This window comes from Felis catus, chromosome X (genome assembly GCF_018350175.1).
Source record: "Felis catus isolate Fca126 chromosome X, F.catus_Fca126_mat1.0, whole genome shotgun sequence".
NCBI lineage: Eukaryota > Metazoa > Chordata > Mammalia > Carnivora > Felidae > Felis > Felis catus.
The window spans coordinates 98,947,886-98,966,517 of NC_058386.1; the positions used below are offsets into that span (position 1 = coordinate 98,947,886).

Genomic DNA, 18,632 nt, shown 5'->3' on the forward strand with positions numbered 1-18,632 from the left:
TAGAGAGTTTATATAACTTACCTAAGACTATTGACTCATTCACCAAATATGTCCTGTGCACTTTCTAACTTTCAGGAGCAATTCTAGGTACTGGGGATATGATATCGAACAAAGCAGATGATAGTTCATGTCCTAATTTAGCTTAAGGTATACATCTGGAGTTAGACAATAAGCTGAAAAATCAAATTTACTGTATGTTGGAGGAAAATAGTTGAGGGAAGGTATATCAAAGCCTTGGATGGAGGGTGTGGTTACAGTATTAAATTGGAGTAGGCTAGGCCTTATTGATAATTATACTTGAGCCAAACCTGCAGTAGTCAAGGGAAGGAACTATATAGATAAGTACAGTAAGAATTTTCCAGGTAGAGTGAACAAAAAGCACAAAGAAGCTCAGGTGGAATTTTGCTTAGTTTATTCAAGAAAGAGCAAGGGGGTCACTATAGTTAGCATGGAGAGAGTTAAATGGGGAGTAGTGGGAGATAAAGTCAGAGAGATAGCAGTGATGTAAGAGGGACCTTAGTAGGCTATTGTAAAGATTTTAGCTTTTGCCTGCATGAGAAAATCATAGGAGGGTTTTGAGCTGATGAGGGATATGATCTGATACACATTTTATGTTTTTTTTAAAGTTTATTTATTTATTTTGAGAGAGGGAGAGAGAGAGCACACACAAGCGGGGGAGGAACAGAGAGGGAAAGGGAGAGAGAGAATCCTAAGCAGGCTCCATGCTGTCAGTGCAAAGCCCTATGTGGGACTCTGTCTCACAAACCATGAGATCATGACCTGGCCGAGATCATGACCTGAGCTGAGATCAAGAGTTGGACGCTTAACCGACTGAGCCACCCAGGTACCCCAATCTGTCCATTTTAATAGCAACCCAGGCTGCTGTGTTGAGAACTGACTATGAGGGGTCAATGACAAAAGCTGGTAGGTCAGTTTGAGGCTAGCATAAATATTCTTGTAAGATATGATGGTGGCTTAGACCAGGGTGGTGATGGTATAGGTCTTGAGAAGTGGTTGAATTTTGGAGAGATTATTAAAATGGACTAGTGGGATTTGCTACTTAAAGGGATTGGGATATGAAAGAAAATAGGAGTCAAACATGACATCAAAGTTTGTGGCCTCAGCAGCTAGAAATTTCCAACACCTGAAATGGAAGTGATGGTGGGATGAACAGGTTTGAGAAGGAAGAGCCACAGTTTGGTTTTGGATGTGTTAGGTTTTAGAGGCCTATCAGGCAGTGAAGTGGGAGGTATTATGGAAGTGGTTGCATATATACATATGGAGTTCAGGGGAGGTGCACTGGGTAGAATTATAAATTTAGGAGGTATAAGTGATTCAATGGGAGGAGACTGCAGGAGGTCAGCAAGAATGAGTATATATAGAAAGAGAGGAGAAGAAAGTTCAGAACTGAGTCCTGGGGCATTTAAGCATATAGACATTGGGAAAAGGAAGGAGAGCCAAACAAGAAAGTAAGAAGGAGAAATCAGTGAGGAATGAGGAAAACCACAAGAGTGGGTTGCTCTGAAATCCAGGTAAAGAATATATTTCAAGTTGGAGAGATATAATGGTAAATACTACTGATATTCAATAAGGTGGGAACTGACAATTTCCCATTGGTTTAGCAACATATGGATCATACTTGACCTTGACAAGGGCAGTGTTGTGAATTGATGAGGGTAGAAGCTTGCCTGGAACAGATTGAATGGAATCCATACAGCTAGGAAGTAACATAGATTCACAGGTATTAACTCAGGCAGCCATATTCCAGAGCTCATGCTCTTAATCATTACCAGATGTATTTTTTTTCAACAGATTATATTGTGCCTTTTCCTCATAAAGATTTCACTATGTCCATTGCCCTCAAAAAGGATGAAAGTCATTGTCTTAATGTTTTACTAATGATGGAAATTTCAGGCACCATTAAAAGCCAGTGTGGCCCACAGCTAACATAATACTCAGTGGTGAAAACCAAATGCTTTTCCTGTAAGATCAGGAACAAGGATGCCCACTCACTTTTATTCAACATATTTTGGAAGTCCTCTCCACAGTAATTAGGCATGAAAAAGAAATAAAAGGCATCTAAATAAAAAATAATGACAGATGACATAATACTATATATAGAAAACTCTATAAAGATTCCACCAAAAACTAATAGAACAAATGAATACAGTAAAGTCTCAGGATACAAAATTAGCATACAGAAATCAATTGCATTTCTATATACTAATAATAAGCTGCCAGAAAGAAATTAAGAAAATAGTACCATTTACAATTATATCAAAAGGAATAAAATACCCAGGAATAAATTAAATGAAAGAGGTGAAGGATTTTTACTCTGAAAATTATAAAGGATTGATTAAAAATATTGGAGACAACAGAAATAAATGGAAAGATATGTTGTGTTCGTGGATTGGAAGAATTGATATTTATTGTAAAAATGTCCATTCATACTATGCAGAGCAATCTATAGTTTAAATGCAATTCCCATCAAAATACCAATGGCATTTTTCATAGAACTACAATGAAGTTGTACAAAGTTATGATTTGTGTAGACACACAACAGACCCTGAATAGCCAAAGCTATCTTGAGAAGGAAGAACAAAGTTTGGAGGTATCATTTTCCTTGATTTCAAATTATACTACAAAGCTGTGTTAAAAAAGTATGGTGATGGCTAGAAAACAGATACATAAATGAATGGAGTAGAATAAGATACCTAGAAGTAAATCCACACACACATATATGGTCAATTAATCTGTGACAAAGAGGCAAGAATATACAATGAGGAAAAGAGACTTTTCAGTAAATAGTGTTGGGAAAAGTATACTGCTACATGCAAAAGAATGAAAATAGAATATCTTATATACAAAAATAAATTGAAAATTTTGATTAAAGTCTTGAGGGGCACCTGGGTGGCTCAGTTGGTTGGGCATTGGACTTTAGCTTGGGTCATGATCTCACAGTTTGTGGGTTTGAGCCCCATGTCAGGCTCTGTGCTGACAGCTCAGAACCTGAAGCCTGCCTCGGATTTTGTGTCTCCCAATCTTTCTTCCCCTCCTCTCCTTGCACTCTCTCTCTCTCTGTCTCTCTCTGTCTCTGTCTCTCTCTCTCAAAAATAAATAAACATTAAAAAAACTGAAAATTGATTGAAGTCTTGAGTGTAAGATCTGAAACCATACCATAAATTCTATGTGGATTACAGTCTTGAATGTATGACCTGAGACCATAAAACACCTAGAAGAGAACATAAGCAGTAAGCTTATTATATTGGTCTTAGCAATAATTTCTTAGACCATTTTCCATAGGCAAGGACAACAAAAGCTAATATAAGCAAATGGGATTACATCAAACTAAAAAGATTTTGCACAGTGAAGGAAATAAAGAAAATGCAAAGGCAGCCTAGTCAATGGGAGAAGTGATTTGCAAATGATATATCTGATAAAAGGTTAGTATCCAAAATATATAAAAACATATACAACTTATTATCGAAAGAACCAACAAGTCAATTAGAAAGTGGGTAAAGGCCTTAAATAGATATTTTTTAAAGACCAGATGGACAGCAGATAGATGGAATGATGTTCAACATCACCAGTCATCAGGATAATGCAAATCAAAATCACAATGAAATCTCACCTTACACCTGTCAGAATGGCTAGTATCAAAAAGACAAGAAATAACAAGTGTTGGTGAAGATGTGAGGAGTAAAGGTAAGCTTTACACACTGCTAGTAGGACTGTAAATTTGTGCAGCTACCATGGGCAACTGTATGGAGGTTCCTAAAAAAATTCAAAAGAGAATGTATGATCCATTGAATTCAGTTTTGGGTATTTATCTCAAGAAAATGCAAATACTAATTCAAAGTGATATATGTACCCCTATGTTTGTCGAAGGATAATTTATAATAGCCAATAGATGAAAGTAATGTTAGCATCATTCGATAGGTGCATGAATGAAGAAGATATGTTGTGTGTGTATGTGTGTGTGAGGTGGTATATATGTATACACCATGGAATATTACTCAGCTACAAAAAATAATGAAATCTGGCCATTTGTGATAATATAGATAAACCTCGGCTGTATTATGCTAAGTGAAGTAAGTCAGAGAAGGACAAGTATGGTATGATTTCACTTAATATGTGGAATCTGAAAATCAAAACAAATGAACAAAACAGAAACAGACTCATAGATACATGAAACAATAATAAATATACAGTTGAGTCTTGCCAAATGTCACACTATCTGTTATGGTGAGTGCTTTCTTTCATATGATTTTATTCTATACATTATGTCTTCCAAAGTAATTTATAAATAGCTCTTGGCTAAGTGCCCAGACTTTTACTTCTTCATGTACTTAAGTGCTTAATAAATCCACTTTGCCAGCTAGAGGACAACACACCTTTGAACAGAGGTTGTACTCTCCAAAATACAGTTTGGGTGTATGTTATGTCTTGGTAATAGGCTTTTCCATAATGTGATACTCAGTTTTTTTTTTCGAATTTGAAGCATAACAAAAATTTTGTGATGTTTATATAAAGAACATATAGAAGTAGAATTTGTTTCACAATTATATAGTTGATTTATGTAACATATTTTTAAATGTTTATTTTGAGAGAGAGAGAGAGGGAGAGAGAGTGTGAGCAGGGGAGGGGCAGAGAGTGAGGGAGAGAGGATCCCAAGCAGGCTCCATGCCATCGGCACAGACCCAGACGCGGGGCTTGATCCCACAAATTGTGAGATCATGATCTGAGCCGAGATCGAGTCGGATGCTTAACCAACTGAGCCATCCAGGTGCCCCGACTTATATATTTTATTTCATGGATTTTAGTCTTTTGAATGGTTACAAAACTGTGGGTTTTTTTCTTTTTTAAAAATTGTTTATTTTGAGAATAAGAGAGTGTGAGCAGGGGAGGGGCAGAGAGAGATGGAGAGAGAATCCCAAGCAGTCTCTGTGCTGTCAGTGCAGAGACCACTGTGGGGCTTGATCTCACAAACTGTGAGATCATGACCTGAGCTGAAATCAAGAGTCATATGCTTAACCAACTGAGCTTCCCAGGTACCCCCAAACTGTGTTTCTTTAGGTTGTTGGAATGTTACACTGCAATGGTCACAAGTTGAGTAGAGGTGGATATGTGCTTCTGAAGTTCTGACTCTTTGGTATGGTCTCTGAACATTATCTCAAGTAGTGCATGTTTTTCAATGTATCCAAATGCCATAGCCTGTCCTTGATTCCCAGTTTATGTCAATGCATGAAGGTTATTCATATATGTGTGCTCCAGCAGGTAATGGAGTGTCATTCTCAGCAGATCTATCTGCTGGGCCAATTAGAAATTCCTGGGCCAACTGGGCCCTAAAGGCATCCAATCTTGCATAATATAAAATTGTAATCAGCTGGATGGATCAATCCCACGTTCCAGAGCCATAAATCTAGTTAGAAATGCCTTCTCGGTAGCAGATGGCCACTTCAGGAAAGGCAACGGAAAAACTCCTTCTGAGTTGTCCAGAGAGCAGTCCACAATCCTTCTGAAGAAGATGTTGGTTATGTGATCCATAGAATCCCCCAGGAGATAATAATGACAGAAAAATTGATGTCTTTAAACTGGCACCTGTAAAAGTATTGCTAATCAGTAGTGACTTTATGCATAACAGAAGAAACCATGAAAGAAAACTTCCTGCTCCCCAAACGTCTCCACTGTGGTTCATTTGATGCCTACATTGTTGTCAATTGTGAGTCATGGCTTGGGTGGTTGGGTTATGGCTGCTTTTGAGAATTTCGCTTATTGTGTATATAGTCCTGGGAAGGGCAACACTTAGCAACATTATTCGTCATGGCTGCCTTTGCATGGAGGTTTTTGTTACTGTTGTGTTTTATTTTTTTTTAATGTCTGTTTATTTTAAGAGTGTGCAAGTAGGGTAGGGACAGGGAGAGAATCCCAAGCAGGCTCTGCCCTGTCAGCGTAGGGCACGAACTCAGATACTGTGAGATCATGACCTGAGTCGAAATCAAGACTCCAAGGCTCAACTGACTGAGCCACCCACGTGTCCCACTGTTTTTGCTTTTAATTAGATGTGTATTTTGGCAAACAGGTATAGGATATTTGAGGAAATGTGACACCGAATAGGGACTTTTTCTGGAATAAGAATAGGTCTTAGTGTTCATATTTCTTAGCTCTGACAGGACCTGCATGGAATAGTAGAAATAGCACTAGACTGTGAGTTGGAAAGCTGTGTTTTGAAGTTCCGTTTCTGCCACTAATGAGCATTATGACCTTCAGAAAATTCCGTTGTTCCTCTATGGTCATGTTTTCCTTTTTGAAAAATGAGTGAATTTAAACTAGGGATTCTCAAATTTGAAGGCATATAAGAACCATGCAAAGGAGTATGTTAAAAGTTCATATTTTTGGTCATTGTTCATTTCTTTATCCTTTGAGTCTGTAAGTTTGTTTGTTTATTTATTTTTGAGTCTGTAAGTTCAGATGAGGCCAGGGAATCTTGGTATTAAGAAGTAACTCAAAGGGTCTATATAGCTTAAAGATCATTATAATTTTTCAGTGTTTATCGAGAGAGAAAGAGGGAGATGGAGAGAGAGAGAGAGAGAGAGAGAGAGAGAGAGAGAGAGAGAGAGAGCCAACACTCGCGTGTATGAGCAGGGAAGGCTCAGATAGAGAGGGAGAGAGAGAATCCCAAGCAAGCTCTGTGCTGTCAGCATGGAGGAGCCAGACTTGGGGGTCAGTATCATGAACTGTGAGATCATGACCTGAACTGAAATCAAGAGTTGGATGCTTAACCAACTGAGCCACTCAGGTGGCCCTAGAAGTCATTATTTTAGAAACTAGATTAGGTGATTTATGAGGGCTTTTCCAGCTCTGAAAATTCTTTATGGTGACTTTGCTTCTGTTTGGTAACCATTTTTATGCCTTCATTTTCCCTTCTGTCTTCCACTTTCTTTGTTCGTATTCTTTCCCTGTCCTCCCCCCTTTCCCTCTTGCCCCACCCTCTCATCCACAAGGTATTATTTGGCTCCAGCTGGGATGAAATTATTCAGTGAACACCGACTCTGAAAGTACTTATTACATAGGATCTCTTTTGGCATGTGGTGAGAGACAGGGACAGCTAAGCCACATTCCCTGTTCCTGGGTGGAGAAATACTGTATTTATCTCCTAGTCATGAATGACATGTGGGATGCATGTTTTGAGAGAGCTATAAACTGTGTGCAGTGGGGGGGGTCACCGAGGAGCAGAGGGCAGAGGTTGAGGGACTTCTGATGGGTGTTCATGAAATGCTCCTGGTTTTACATCTTCTCACTTGTGATCTATTGAGCACCACTAGTACTTGGAAGGGCTGATGGAACACAGGTAGTGAGGAATGCTATTCATATCTATGGTGGCCATTCAAACCCATTGTAGACCCATTTGTTCTCAAGCTGGCTATACATTAGAATCCCCTCTGTGTGCTATAATGATAACACCACCTTGAGATGCTGTAGAGTAATTAAATTCAAGTCTCTGAGAATGGGATGTTGGCATCGGCTTCTTTTAAAACATACCAAGTGATTGTAATGTGCAACCAAAGTTGAGAACCCGTGCTGTAGGAAGTTACTTGTGGAAGTGAGATAAATAAGACTTAAATAACTTGTCTTCTAGCACATTGCTAAGCTGCTGACCAGTACTGTTCTGGTAAAGTAGGCCTAAGAGTTTGTTTTTGGTGTTCTCTCTCTCCCTCTCTTCTGAACTGTGGGTTATAACTTCACTTACAAAGCATGGGCCTATAATGCCAACTTCCATCTACACACCTAGACTCTCTTGCCTGGGTGTCCTTTTACCTATGCTCAGTTCTGTTTCTGCCAGTGGTATACAATACTCAATTTTAGGGTTTGCATAATAATTTATTTGAGTTGGAGGCTGTGAGGCCACTTACTGATGTTGTCTCAAGTTTAGCTTTTGCATGTCCTATGAATTCCAGCAACAAAAACTAAATTTGTTGAGTTAATATGGCTGTGGCCAGTGAGCGTGATTGTGGGAGTTTCTGTTTGCAGGAACCCCAGGCGTGGAGTCACAGCACTCTCAACCAGTGCCAAGCCAGTGGTAAAGCCTGATGTAGACCCTCTGGACTAGAACCCCTGCAATCTGGAGCTCTTAGCTCTAGCCAGGAAAAAGCAAGGTTGGGGGGGGGGGTGGACAATGTGGCCCTCTGTGAGTTCTGGCACCGGTTGTGAATTATTAAGTCTCAGCATAATGTGGGAACACTTGTTGAACATCACAATGGCCAGGTTGGGGTTTCAGTATCCACTTGGAATGGGCTATTAAAAAAAAGTACCTTGACAGCACCAAAAATGTGGTGGCTTATGAGAGTAAAGGAATCAACTTCATGGTCTCCCACCCCACTGCTTGGGAGGCAGCTGCAGACTGGATGAGAGGACTACCGAGAGCTATGACAGAAGGTGGTGTGGTGTTGTAGGAGCCTCAGAGAGTCTATGAATGAAACAGAAGCTTTGTTTCAAGTGTGTAAATATAAAGCTATGAGCTGTTACATCCTTCTGAAGCAAGCATCTGGAAGAACAGCCAGCTTGGAAGTTTTATCCAATCATGTAGCTGTGGAATGTTATTACTATTTAAGGTTATCCTCCCCTCCCCTGGAGTGTTGTGTGTGTATGTGTGTGTTTTTCATCAAGGGCTAAATTCCTCCCCTCTCTTGAACCTGAGAGAAGTATCTGAGAAAAGCTGTTGCCAGTTGTAATTAACTTTTGAAGGTCAAATTAAATGTTGTTTCTAAGTTAAAGAAGAAACACACATAATGTACAAAAACAAAACAAAACAAAAACCCTCAAATATGTGAAGTGAGAATTTTCTCTGATTTAGCTTGAGTCTCAACTCATTTTCTTCTAACACTCCTTTCTAGTTACCCACAGAGGAGAACATTGTGGTCTATATTGATTGGTATCCTTTTATATGTTGTTAGTGAGCATGCCCTTTTATATCTTGTCTTTGGAAACAACAGAATCTCTGGCATGCTCAGTTTCTTTGCTGGCTCCCAGCAGTGAAGTGGTCAGAAGATTTCTCCTTCCTTTCTGGTAAAGATTGTGTAAACAATTTGCATTACACAATTAGCTTTTGAGTCCATTCTTTCATTTGATCCTTACAGCAAATCTGTGCAGTAGTCCTAGCGTGAGGTGTTAGCATTTTTTTAAAGACCAGAGATTGAGGTGCAGAAGGAAAGTCACTTGCCCCACATTTTTGTAGTCAGAACTTAGAATCTATTTTTTGCATAGCACATATCATTCACATTGTTTGCTTATTTGGTTGATCATCCTCTGTGTTCACTGCCACTAGAATGCAAACTAAATATTAATAGGGGTCTTACCTGTTCTGTTCATGTCTATATCCCCAGAGATGAGATCAGTGCACAGCGTATACTGAATGCTTTGTTGAATCTTGAAGACTTGGTCTTCTGGTCACAAGTCCTGTGGTCTTTTTCATTCTCTATGGCCGCTCTTCTTTTGCCAAAGTTCAAAGAGATAGATGGAAAAATGCACAAATGATCATGCAGCTAGTAATCAGTGGAGCCACCACCAGAACCCGGGTTGCTTACTTCTCAGTAGATTTGTGTTACTTTAGTTTATTTTTGGACACGGACAGACCCAATGCTATGCTGTGTTTTTTAAAAGATCCTTGAGTGTGGATCTGCATAGTCTAAGGCCACTGGCAGAGTCTATCTTCTTCAGAGTTCTGGAGTGGGAAAAGCTTGTCTTCTTCACCTACACATCTACCTCCCTTTCTGCCTGAGGCTCAGCTACTCTGTATTCTCTGGGTACTTAGTGCCCCCCACCCTGGGTCTCACCCTAGCCTGCACCGCAGTGTTCAAGATCTTTCTAGATCCCTTCTCTCAAATTTTTCTCTGTCCTTTGACCCACTGTTAGTGAAAATGTCAGTTGCTAGCTAGATGGAGTCAACTTACCTCTTTGAGTCTCAATTTTCTTACCAAATAACAAGGGTAATAATATTTCCTTCTAATGCCATTTGTGTGATATGAACATATATATATATATATATATATATATATATATATATATATATATCAATGTGTATGTTATAAAGCATTTTACAAATTATGTTTTGTTATTAGTTTTTTCTAGGCATTTGCCTAATATAGTGAACAACAAGTTCCTTTAGGACCCTAAGGTTTTTTTGTAATGGTTGAGTTACCTTTTCTGGGTTACCTAGTTAAATTTTAACAAGGATATTCAATACCTTTCACCTAAAAGAGTAATGCCTCTGATGGGAATTTTAAGAATCTTGGCAAATCTGTGATGGACAGGTTTTTATGCGGGGATGGGAGAAAGCAAGGTTTTTAGGTCATTGCTATTCACTCTTTCTTTGCAACACGACTCACCTTGACTCTTTGTTCCTCCTCTGTAACTTCTACCTCTGCTGAGTCAAGAATTTTGGTCAGAATTGTCAGTACACTGTGGTGGATGGTTTGGTTTGAAATGATTTGAAGTGATCCTACTTATTTGAAGCCCATGTGGTTTACTTCCAGACAGATGCTCACTATGACTCTCCCATGCTGGAGCACATTAGGCCACAGATCTCTACTGTGCAGGTGTAGCTGATTTTGGACAAACTGTTCCTTTGCTTGTTGTTGTTCTGTGATTGGTGGACCAAGGCCAGTGAGATGAAAGGTGAGGGTTAAATAGTGCACAGAAGCCCACATTTGAAAAAGCTGGGGCCAAGCCAGAGGGTGTCTGATTCATATGGAAACTTGCCCCAAGGGGCCCTTATGTCAAAATCTGTCAACCAGCAGCTTTTGCAGAGTTGTGAGACCCTGAGGTTGGTGTCTTTCTAGGCATTTTCTTGTCAGAGCCGTCATTCCAGAAAATTATAGAGTGTGGATTGAAACTAAGATTATAGGTTTAAACAGCCCTTGCCTCTCTGCAACTAGGGACAGCCTAAGCAATGCCCAGAAGATAAATTTGGTCTCAGTCATTATGAAAATTGAAAGTAATGCTTTACAATTAAGAGTTTGAAAACAGCCTTTAATTTAGCTTCCATAAAACATTGATGGGGTGGGAGGGTGTGATGGCTGAGGGCTCAAGGGGCCTGTATTAAAGAAGAGTAGAAGCTTTTAAAGCTTTGTTACTAGTTTCAACGTGGTTCAAGGGTCTTGGCAATCTCAGGGCATTGAGATTGTTTGGTTGTTTCAGGTCCTGTGAAAAGGAGTATTCAACATCTTTGTAGTCAGAATCATGACAATTACTAGAAAGGCAAAATGAACGCAAGTATTCTTGATAGGTTAGGTGGACTCTAAATAAATGGACCTTAGAAATAAAGAAGTAAAAGAGACCAAGTTTAAGAAATAGGGATATTTTGGAAGGACTGAGGAAATTTAAAATAAAGATAGAAACCTGTGTCATCCTGAAATGTAAAAAGAAAGGAACAGTTAACATAGAGTGCAGATGGGACCAAATTGGAAAAGAAAAAGCACACACACACACACAAGAAAACAAAACATTGGAAGATGTCCTATAACTCCCCACTCAGAGGGAGAATTGTAGCCTAACCAGAAATAGTCGAAATCCTGGACCTCATAATCTCTCCCTACTTTGAAAGAGCCAGGACTAAAACGGAACTTAACCAGACTCTATGATGTAGAGACCATCCATCTGAAGACGTACTTGTCTGAGTCTGGCCGTCAGTGGAGAAGTTTCACCAAAGAGAAGAAGCAGAGTCAAAGTTCCTTAGAGAGCATATGTGTGTGTGTGTGTGTTTGGGATAGAAGAAGGAAGAAAGTTAGAAGCATCTAATATCCCATCAAACTGAGATAATCACTTGAGGATGACCACCATTTTGTGTGGTTCATTATGTGTATATGCATATGTTATTTTTCATAGATGGCATCAGAGTCTAAATGCTTGCTTTATTGTTAAGGGTACCTTTTAAAAAAATTTTAAGTTTATTTTTATTTATTTTGAGAGAGAGCAAGAGAGCGAGCAAGCATGAGAGGGGGAGGGACAGAGAGAGAGGGAGAGAGAATCCCAAACAGGCTCCGGGCTGTCAGCATGGAGCCCAATGTGGGGCTTAATCTCACCAACTGTGAGATGATGACCTGAGCTGAAATCAAGAGTTGGATGCTTAACTGACTAAGCCACCCAGGTGCCCCATAGGGGTACGCTTTATGGGACTTTGGCCTCCCCTCTTCTTCTCTTCCTTCTCATTACACTCCCACATGATAACTAAAGTTAATAGCCTGATGTATATCATTCTATACATTCTCTATATTTACTTCATCTGATTCAGACACAGAGGTTTTGTTTGGTCAATATTTTATACAATTGGTTATCATGTTAGACATTTTTCTTTATCTTTTATTTATTAATATCTAGTGGATTTGGTGAGATTTCCACAATTCTTTTAATGGCAGTAAAATAGCTTATAATATGAATGTATCAGACATTATTCAATCATTTCCATATTAATGGGCATTCATTGTATTTCCAATTCTTTTTCGCCATCGCCATTCCTGTTGCAGTTACTATTCTTGTATTAGTTCAAACCATGAGAAATTATTATTTTCGTAGACCAAAATAGCCAACTATCAAAAACAAAATTATGATACTATCTTGTGATAAATAAATTGGCAATAGCGTTCAGGTTTGAGAATGTGGAAAATAAAATCACTTTTGGGTTCAAACGGAAAGTCTCCTAGAATACAGAGAAAAGAAGCAAGGAGGTAAAAATAATGAGAAAATCAATAATAAATATAATGGACCAGTGAATGGAGAACCAATATGTGGCCAGTGTATGTATCTCAGGAGACAAGAATAAATGCAATAGAAGCAATAATAGAAGAAAACATTTCTTAAATGAAGAAATGGCTGAATCTGCAGATCAAAATGCATCACTAGGTACCAGTTGAATTTACAAGATGTGACTGACACCTAAATAATCCTGGTGAATGTACTGGATTTTGAGAATAAAAAAAAATTCAAGCACCCAGTCAAAAAAGAGAAACAATGAAAAACCGAAAATAAACAAGTCACCTCAAAATTAAATAAGTTTTTGGCATTTTGGTATAATAAATATTATATGCAATAAGACAGTAGAGCAGCATTTACCTATTTGATAGAACAATATTTTGACCAAGGTGTTCTCTACCCTGACAATGCAACAAAAAGATACCTTCAGAAATATTCTACTCATGTAGAATATGTGGACAATGAGTGAGGTGACTCAAAATAGGTACTCAGAGTCACCAGAAAACAATTTGAAAAAACAAAGATCTTAAGAAAATAGACTTTAGTATAAATAGATTGATGCATGCATTGAATTCATTTAAACTTAGAATTACTTAAATGATGTTATAGATGAGGTTATAAAAAACGCAGATATTAATAATCCTTGAAAGAGTAGGTAACATTGTTTCAAATATTGAAAATACAGAGTTTTGTCTAAAATATACAATGCCAAAATCACCTGGGAGATCAGGATGGGGAAGGAAAGTTTCAAGGATATCCATAGATTCATGTATTTTAAATTTAAGGGTAACCACATGCAGAACTAAAAGCAGAAAGTATACTTTCCAAATTACTAAATCAAAAAAAAGTCAAAGATCATCCATATGAAAAAAAATAAGTAGGAACAAATAATAATTCAAACACAACAACAGAAGTAAGACCAAGAGATGCCAATAAATGTGTGAGTTAAACATTTCTATTATAGAACAGACATTCACAGACTGAACTAGGAAACAAAATACACCTGTACTTCCTGTGGCTTATAAAAGACATGTGTAAAAGTAACTCTTAAAGGTGAAAAGTAAAAGGATGACATATATCAGCAAATGCAAGCACAAAGAAAGCATATTAATAGACAAAGTGGAATCTCAAGCAAACTCATTCATAAGATAAGGCCGTTTATTTATTATTAGTTTAGCCTTGCTCTAATAGTGTAGTCATTAGCTACAGGTGGCTGTTTGATTTTAAATCTATTTATTTATCTATATATCTCCATTATTTATTTGTTTATTTTTAATGTTTGTTTGAGAGAGAGTGTGTGCACAAGCAGGGGAGGGGCAGAGAGGGAGAGAGGGAGAAGGAGAGGGAGAGAGAGAGAGAGAGAGAGAGAGAGAGAGAGAGAGAGAATGAATATCCCAAGCAGGCTCTATACCGGCCAGTGCAGAGCCTGACATGAGGCTCGATCCCACGATCTGAGCCAAAATCAAGAATCAGAAGCTTAACCAATGGAGCCACGCAGGCACCCCTGCATTTAAGTTTAATCTAATTTAAGTAAAATTGAACTTAAAACTTCTATTCCTCAGTAATAATAGCCACATTTCAAGTGTTTAGTAGCCACATCTGCTCAAGTGTTCAACAGCCAGCATATTGGACATCACTGATCTAGAACATGTCCATCATCTCTGTTAAATAAACAGTACTGATAAGGGATTAAAAAAGGAAGCATAATAAAAGTATAATATTTATAAACCTTTATGCACAAAATAAGATCCATTTAAAAATGATAATTGAATACTGCCAGATACAAGGAGAAACTAACAGTATGCCAATGGGAAAAGAGGAATTTAACATGTAAAAACACAATGTATGAAGCATTATAGAAGATCTGACTATTTAAAAAAAAATGTTTTTAACGTTTATTTATTTTTGAGAGACAGAGGCAGAGCATGAGCCGGGGAGGGGCAGAGAGAGAGGGACACAGAGAATCCAAAGCAGGCTCCAGGCTTTGAGCTGTCAGCACAGAGCCTGACGCAGAGCTCAAACCCATGAACCGTTTGATCATGACCTGAACTGAAGTCAGACACTTAACTGACTGAGCCACCCAGGCACCCTGCAGACCTGATTATTTCAATTAGTAAAGTTAAAGTAATCAATTCAAATAAAATTCTTTATCTGAAATAACTATATCTTCTTTTGTGTACCCATGGAACATTAAGGAAATGTAATCATATTGGCCATGATGTAAAGCCCAGTTTTTTTTTTTTCTTGGTAAAGCCCAGTTCTAAAAAGCATACGTAGCACACATTCAGTAATATTTGCAATTAATAATAGACATACAAATGGAAGCCTTACTTATTTCCACATACTTAGGAAATGTAAAACTTCCTTTAATAATCCTTGGGTTGAGGAGGAAAAGCAAAAGCCACAGTTCACAATACTTGAAAAAATAACCGCAAGAATATATTGTGCCTTAATCTAAGAGTTATAGCTGAGCTTTAGTCAGAGGAAAATTCATAGCTTTACAAAGTTTCTTTTAGTAAATGTTCAGCTTCCAAAGCTACAACAACATAAATGTAAGGAAAACATGAGGAAACAATAAGATTAGGAGCAGATATTAATGAACTAGAAACAGGAAACCAGTGAATTCAACTAATCCCTAAATACTTTTTCTTAAAAAAAGGGGGGGGGGAGTTGGTGTAGGGGACCAAATTCTAGCCTAATAAAAGTAAGAAAGGAGGAAAATCCATAAAATCAAAAATGATAAAGGGACTATAACCATAAATATTAAGGAGATTTTCAGAGTTATACAGAAGTCATGTGTAACTCTATGCTTTTAACTTGAAGATCTCACTGACATAATTTTCTGAAAACATAAATTGTTAAAATTGTTCAAGAAGTAGAAAGCTTTAGGGGTGCCTGGGTGGTTCAGTTGGTTAAGCATCCAACTTTGGCTCAGGTCATGATCTCATAGTTTGTGGGGTTGAGCCCCCATCGGGCTCTGTGCTGACAGCACAGAGCCTGCTTCTGATCCTCTGTCTCCCACTCTCTGCTCAGCCCTGCTCATGCTTATGCTTACGCTCACGTTCTCTCTCTCAAAAATAAATAAACATTAAAAGAAATAAGAAGTAAACTCTTAAAAAAAAAGGAAGTAGAAAGCTTTATAGATGAGATAAAGAGATAGTACCCATGGGTATAACTTTACAGATAGAATGTGTCCTAATTTTTTATTTTTATCTTAAACATTAATTTTTAAACACTAAATTCATATTGATTTATTTTTATTGTGCATAAAAACATAATATAAAATTTCAATCTTAACGATTTCCAAGGGTATAGTTTAGTACTGTTAAGTACATTTACATTGTATGCAACTACTTGCCAGTACTTTTTTACCTTTCACAATTGAAACTCTCAATTGTGAAACTTTCACAATTGAAACCCTGAGACAATAACTCCCCTCCCTATACCTCTCCCGTGCCTTCATAATCCACCATCTTACTTTATGATGCTATGAATTTGACTGCTTCAGATACTTTACTTAGGTGGAATCATGCAGTATTTGTCTTTTGGTGATGGGCTTCACTTTGCATAATATTCTCCAGGTTTATCCATGTTGCATCATGTGGTAGGATTTCTTTCCTTTCTAAGGCTGAATTATATTCCATTGTTTGTAGTACATACCACATTTTATTTATCTGTTCATTCACCAATGGATGCTTGGGTGGTTTCTTAAATTTTTTGAAATATTTACAAAAATAATATTTTATAATATGTACTGCTCTACATTTTGCTTTTTGATATTAAATATGTAGAAGAATTTTTTAAATTAAAATATTTGTTTTAGAGAGTGCGAGCACAGGAGAGGCAGAGGGAGAAGGAAATTTTTTTTTAATTTTTATTAAGAAATTTTTTAATGTTTATTTGTTTGGGGGGGCAGAGCATGAGTGGGGGAGGGGAAGAAAGACAGGAGAGAGAGAATCCCAGGCAGGCTCCATGCTGTCAGCATGGAGCCCAATGTGGGGCTCAAACTCATGAAACCATGAGATCATGACCTGAGCCTGTATCAAGAGTCAGACACTTAACTGAGCTACCCAGGAGCCCCTGTAGGAGAAAAATTTACTTCATCAGGACTGTATATATTATCAATAATTAAAGATTTGCAAAATATATATGTGTTATTGTCAATGTGGACATTTCAGGACACTGGCAATCAAGAAGAGCTTGGTTCAGGACGCCTGTGTGGCTTAGTTGGTTGACTGTCCTACTCTTGATTTCAGCTCAGGTCATGATCTTGGGGCCATGAGTTCAAGCCCCATGTCAGGCTCTGTGCTGGGCATGAAGCCTGCTTAGAATTCTCTCTCTCCCTCTCTCTCTGCCCCTCCACTGCTCATGCATGGGTGCGCCTGCTCTCTCTTAAAATAAATAAATAAAAATTAAAAAAAAAAGAAGAAGATCATGTTTCAACCAAGTGGACAGTCCTGGGTACTCAGCATTCTTAATAAGGATTTTCCCAGTTTGTGATGTGGGTTGAATTTGTATAGGTAGTAATTAGGATCATGATGGAAAGGAGACTCTTTTCATCCATTGCCTAATAAGACGTACTTCATTTGGGAGCATTGTGAAGTGGAAAGAACCGAATTCAAACCACATTCTCAGCCGCTTGGTTTATATATATAGTGGGAAGATACCTTCGTTCCCCAAGCATTAATTTTTTCATATTAAAAAAAGTGGGGCAGAACCTACTCAATTCACTTTTTCGGCTTTGTGAGGTGGAGTCTGTGAACATATGTTAAAAAATATATTTGGTAAATAGTAAATTTCTCTTACAGTAAGTTATCCAGTAGATATTTCCCCCCAAATATAATGTGCCTCTTTCTCAACAAAGTATTTATTGAGCTAGAATATACATACAGTGAAGTAGACATATTTAACTTTTGCAGTGTGATGCATTTGGACCTGCTCATTTACCTATGAAATCTGGATACTGAATGCTTCCATAAACCCACAGAATTTCCTTGTGCCTCTTTGCAGTTCATCTCTTCCTTTACCTCTGCCTTGTGGTAACCATCGGATTACTTTTTATCATTGTAGGTTAGTTTGCTTTTTTTTGAGTTTTAAATAAATGTAATCTGGTATATTCTCAATTTTGTCAAGCTCCTTTTACTCCACATAATCTTGAGATTTGTTCATGTTGTGTGTATGAGTACTTATTTCTTTGTATTACTGAGTATTCTTTCATTATATGGCTGTGAAACATTTTGTTTATCCATTCACCTGTTGATACACCTTTGGGATGTTCCTAGCTTTTTTTTTTTTTTTTACTTTTTTTTTTCGTTTTTATTATGCACTACATCAATATACTGCATAACCTTCTAGAAGGGGTAGATGAGCATTACTGAGTTATTTTTCATTAGCCAGGAAAATACTTCCTTAATCGATATTCTCCAAACACTTTGACCCGTAGTAACAATTAAGTCCAGAGACACACACCTCTTTCCATCAAACTCCAGTGATATGAATAATGGACAACCCTCTTTTCTTTGCCCCCATTAGTGAACCTATGGATGTGTGCAGTGGCGTTACTGGGGATGATCAAGCACGTGGCCATGACGCTGATCCCAGGCAGAATCTCGAACCTCATCGCACCACAATTGCTAAGGCCAGACCCTTCCTTCCTGGTCCCCTTCAGGTAGGGATGTTTGTAGTTTTGAGGTATTCTGGATAAGGGTGTTAGGATCATTCATGCACAAGTCTTTGGATACAAGTTTTCACTCTTCTTGGGTAAATACCCGGGAGTGGAGTAGATGGGTCGTATGGTAGACATTTAATATTTTGTGAAACTTCTAAACTATGTTCCAAAGCATTTGTAGTATATATATTTCCACTAGCAGTGTATTTAAGTTTCA

General features: G+C 37.9%; 2 pseudogenes; one reads left to right on the forward strand and one right to left on the reverse strand.

Moving 5' to 3' along the window:
• Positions 1–5,652: 5,652 nt before the first annotated feature.
• LOC109496347 lies at positions 5,653–8,674 on the forward strand (annotated as a pseudogene).
• Positions 8,675–18,156: 9,482 nt separating this feature from the next.
• On the reverse strand, positions 18,157–18,390 carry LOC101089174 (annotated as a pseudogene).
• Positions 18,391–18,632: the final 242 nt, after the last annotated feature.